The sequence below is a fragment of the Rutilus rutilus genome, assembly GCF_951802725.1.
Source record: "Rutilus rutilus genome assembly, chromosome: 5".
In the NCBI taxonomy this organism is placed as follows: Eukaryota; Metazoa; Chordata; class Actinopteri; order Cypriniformes; family Leuciscidae; genus Rutilus; species Rutilus rutilus.
This window is the reverse complement of record NC_140213.1, coordinates 19,883,161-19,888,433: the sequence shown is the minus strand read 5'-3', so window position 1 is coordinate 19,888,433 and position 5,273 is coordinate 19,883,161. Positions and strand designations below refer to the sequence as shown.

The 5,273-nt window shown below is 41.9% G+C and overlaps 1 long non-coding RNA gene across 1 annotated transcript; it reads right to left on the bottom strand.

Annotated features, from left to right (window-relative positions):
* Nucleotides 1-656: 656 nt before the first annotated feature.
* On the bottom strand, nucleotides 657-1,953 carry LOC311290973. The gene is made up of 2 exons (XR_014627490.1): nucleotides 1,816-1,953; nucleotides 657-1,075 (listed from the first exon to the last, which is right to left on the bottom strand). It is a non-coding gene; the product is annotated as an uncharacterized lncRNA (long non-coding RNA).
* Nucleotides 1,954-5,273: the final 3,320 nt, after the last annotated feature.

Sequence of the window (5,273 nt, the reverse complement as noted above, 5' to 3'; positions counted from 1 at the left end):
ACCTCGACAGAGAGAAGCGTGTGTTTAATTACCGTCTTTCCCGTGCGAGACGGATGGTGGAGTGCACATTTGGGATACTTGCTGCCCAATGGAGACTCTACCACAGAGTGCTTGGTGTCTCACCAAAAGTGGCAGATGCAGTGGTGAAGGCCACTTGCATCCTTCACAATTTCCTACGGTATGAGGATGCTGATGAAGAGGAAGTAAGTTGTGCCCCCCTGCCATCAGAGCCACAGTTTGCCATGCAGCCCATCCAGCGAGCAGGCAGCAACAATGCCTCTAGGGAAGCACTGGAAATAAGGCAAAGGTACACCACCTACTTCTCCTCTCCAGCAGGTGAAGTTGAATGGCAGCATTCTATCATCTAATGCCTCATAATTACTCCCACCACCATCAGGACCACTGCCATCAGTACCATCCAGGACCACCACCAATTAAAAATAAAAAAAGGCTCTTTTAAAAGCCACCCATAACCTCAGAAAATGAGCATATTTCCTTTCACTAACAAGCTGCACATAACGAATACAATAAATTAGTAGTCTAAATCAAGAGGAAAATAAAAGACTGGAAAAGATGAATGCTTTTAATAATTATTTTAATGATAAATTTTCATGTACAGATTGATAAATACATTAAACTGCCTTATAAAAAATTGTTTGTTTTACATATGAAGTAATTTGGTGTGTCTATTTCAAATGTTATTTTTGTGTGTGTATGTGTCTGTCTGTATGTTCGTTGATGTGTGCATGATAGTGTTTTATTAATTGTTAAATTCTGCGTCATGTAATATTTGTTGGAATTTAAGTTTAACCTCAGAACGATTGCGTGGGGGAAGTCGTCTTAAGGCACCAACTAAACTTAAAAGAAACTGCTCTTCCTCGTCTGGCTTGTTGTTACTGATGGCGTTCAGCACACAGCGCTGGTACTCGGTAATATCTTGCTCAGCCCTTCTCTTTGGAGCAAGAGTACGGCGAGATATTTCAGGTGTGCAGAGTGGTGGTACATTTTGGGAGTCAGGAGATCCGGATTGTGTGGTATTGAACTGGGTCAGGGACTGTGTGCTCTCATCTGATGTCTGTGGGGGACAAATCAGAAAATTATATTCTTTTTAAAGTATATGTACATACATACACACACACACACACACACACACACATATACATATACATACATATATATATATATATATATATATATACACACACACACACACACACAGAGATTAAGTATAGCCTACTAATAATAATAGTAATTCATTCCTTTGACATAAATAATAATTCCTTCCTTTGAAAGAAATACTAACAATTGCCTTTCATTTAACATGTCAATCTTACAATTATTTTTACAGATATAGCAGCACTTATTACACAATTAAAACAGATGTAGCTGCAGTTTAACATTAACATTGGGGTTCACATAGTATTCTACACTATACCTCCACTGGTGTTACCATAGACTCAAGGAGAGCTACTACACTGATATCCTCATCAGATGTATTCAGATTGCTAGAGGTGTCCCTATTTGTTATATATGGCTCCAGGAAGCTGAGGATGGACATATATTTCCACCTCCGACTGCCTGCTGCTGCCCCTGAACCTGACTTCTTTCTCTCTTTCTCCTCGTTTTTCTCTCTTTTGAAAGTGTCCCTCAAGTATTTCCATTTTTTATGACATTTTTCAACTGAAATTTGTAAGAACAAAAAGATTAGAGATTTTGTGAAACAACAATGAGAATATTCTGATTACCGGCGTTATAGAAATGTAGCTAGCCTGCCCGTCCCCCCACTGATCAGCTGTCTAGCTGACTGCCGCTTACCTGATAGACACATCGCCGATGAAATGTTACTCCAAGCACTGTTTTTCAAATTGACGTTGTGGTAATCCGGGGATGTCATCTGGTAAAGACAACTATGTTCGGAGACCAGCAATATTAATTTTTCATCCATTTTTTTCCCCGTTTAGCTCTGCTAGTTGATGTCGTTGTACAATCAGAATGTGACAGTTGGTCGGTGTGGTTTTAGTCCCGCCCCTCCTCCACTGTGATTGGTCGGTTGGGTAAAAAGTGACAGTGATGAGCGCAGCGTTTTACCCAAAGTTGAACATTCTTCAACTCTCGGCGACCAGTAAAAAACGCCGAACGCTCGGCGCTTCAGCGTGAAAAAGACGCTCAGCGCCTCGCTGCGCTCATGGCGTTTTAAAAACGCGGCGCTCCCATTGAAAACAATTGAAAACACACGCCAGCCGCGAGTAAAAACGCTTTGGTGGACACACGGCCTTAAACTCATAAATTAATAAACTCTGAACTCTAAACTCATTTAAACTTATAAACTCTAAACTCAAAAACTCGTACACATATAAACTCTAAACTCATAAACTCTGAGTGTGTGTGTGTGTGTCTGAGTGAGGTAGTCTGAGTGTGTGTGTGTGTGTGTGTGTGTGTGTGTGTTTGTGTGTATCTATCTAACTTATTTATATATCTATCATAAACTTCAAACTACTTTAAACTACTTTAAACTTCAAACCACTTTAAACTTCTTAAGTTTAATGCTTCCAGCTCCCAAGCAACTCCATAGCAACCAAACTTGAGTACCCTAGCAACCGTTTTGCAAGACCTATATCTCTGTATCAGAACATCGTATAGAGATGAGGTTTGGCTCTTTTGACTCATGCTTGCAAACAGCACTTCCAACATGCTACACATGCTAGCAGTGAATAGCTACATGCTAATAGCAATTAGTTAAGTGTTAAATCATGCCAAGATCATGCTAAGAACTCTATAAAAACTCCATAGTAACCATCTGTGACAACTACCAACCAGCTAGTAACACCATATCAACCGCCCTGAATACCATAGCAACCACCCAGAACACCCTAGCAACCGCCTAGCAACCACCCAGAACACCCTAGCAACCACCCAAAACACCCTAGCAACCACCCAAAAGACCCTAGCAACCACCCAAAACAGTCTAGCAACCACCCAGAACACCCTAGCCACCACCTAGCAACCACCCAGAATACCTTAGCAACCGCCTAGCAACACCATAGCAACCACCCATAACACCCTAGCAACTGCCTAGCAACCACCCAGAACACCCTAGCAACCACCCAAAATACCTTAGCAACCGCCTAGCAACACCATAGCAACCACCTATAACACCCTAGCAACTGCCTAGCAACCACCCAGAACACCCTAGCAACCACCCAAAAGACCCTAGCAACCGCCTAGCAACCACCCAAAAGACCCTAGCAACCACCTAAAATAACCTGGCAACCACCCAAAAGACCCTAGCAACCGCCTAGCAACCACCCAAAAGACCCTAGCAACCACCCAAAATATCCTAGCAACCACCAATAATACCCTAGCAACCACCCAGAACACCCTAGCAACCACCCAAAATACCCTAGCAACCGCCTAGCAACCACCCAGAACACCCTAGCAACCACCCAAAATACCCTAGCAACTGCCTAGCAACACCATAGCAACCACCTATAACACCCTAGCAACTGCCTAGCAACCACCCAGAACACCCTAGCAACCACCCAAAAGACCCTAGCAACCGCCTAGCAACCACCCAAAAGACCCTAGCAACCACCCAAAATATCCTAGCAACCACCCAAAAGACCCTAGCAACCGCCTAGCAACCACCCAAAATACCCTAGCAACCACCCAAAATATCCTAGCAACCGCCTAGCAACCACCCAAAACACCCTAGCAACCACCCAAAAACCCTAGCAACCGCCTAGCAACCACCCAAAAGACCCTAGCAACCGCCTAGCAACCACCCAAAACACCCTAGCAACCACCCAAAACACCCTAGCAACCACCCAGAATACCCTAGCAACCGCCTAGCAACCACCCAAAATACCCTAGCAACCGCCTAGCAACACCATAGCAACCACCCATAACATCCTAGCAACCGCCTAGCAAAAAACGTTCTGGTCCAAACTTTCTCAAGCCAACTTAAAGTTTGTCTCGACGAACTTTCGCATCTAGTTAAGTTGGCTTGAGAAAGCCAACATATTGAAATCCTATTTAAACTTATTATTATTATTATTATTATTCTTCTTACCAAAAAATTACACTCAATCTCCTCCTAGAGCTTTAACTCTACATACTCCAAACTCGGCTCAGACCTTCAAACTGTTCTGACTCGAGTTGCTTTATCTTTTCAGACTGATCGGACTTACGGTTTTCCTACAAATGACGATCAAAACTCGGAAAAACTCCCATTGACTTACATTGGGGAGTTCTAAAAAATTCAAATCCAGATTCAAACTCGCCAACCGACAAAAATTCAAATCTAAATACCTTGAAGACTAAACCAAACTGCCGTTCTATATATATTAGCCAATGAAACTCATTTAAACTAATAAACTCTAATCTCATACATTTATAAACTAATTAACTTAAATTTAATAACTAATTAACTAATAAACTCATGAATTCATAGACTTATGAACTCTTAAACTCATAAATTAATAAACTCTGAACTCTAAACTCATTTAAACTTATAAACTCTAAACTCAAAAACTCATACACTTATAAACTCATCAGTTTATACACTTATGAACTCTAAACTCATAAACTCTGAGTGTGTGTGTGTGTGTGTGTCTGAGTGAGTGTGTGAGCGAGGTAGTCTGTGAGTGTGTGTGTGTTTCTATCTATCTAACTTATTTATCTATCTATCTCTCTGTCATAAACTTCAAACTACTTTAAACTTTAAACCAATTTAAACTTCTTAAGTTTAAAGCTCCCAGCTCCCAAGCAACTCCATAGCAACCAAACTTGAGTACCCTAGCAACCGTTTTGCAAGACCTATATCTCTGTATCAGAACATCGTATAGAGATGAGGTTTGACTCTTTTGACTCATGCTAGCAAACAGCACTTCCAACATGCTACATATGCTAGCAGTGAATAGCTACATGCTAATAGCGATTAGTTAAGTGTTAAATCATGCCAAGATCATGCTAAGAACTCTATAAAAACTCCATAGTAACCATCTGTGACAACTACCAACCACCTAGTAACACCATATCAACCGCCCTGAATACCATAGCAACCCCCCAGAACACCCTAGCAACCGCCTAGCAACCACCCAAAAGACCCTAGCAACCACCCAGAACACCGTAGCAACCACCCAAAAGACCCTAGCAACCACCCAAAACACCCTAGAAACCGCCTAGCAACCACCCAAAACACCCTAGCAACCACCCAAAAGACCCTAGCAACCACCAGAAATATCCTAGCAACCGCCTAGCAACCACCCAGAATA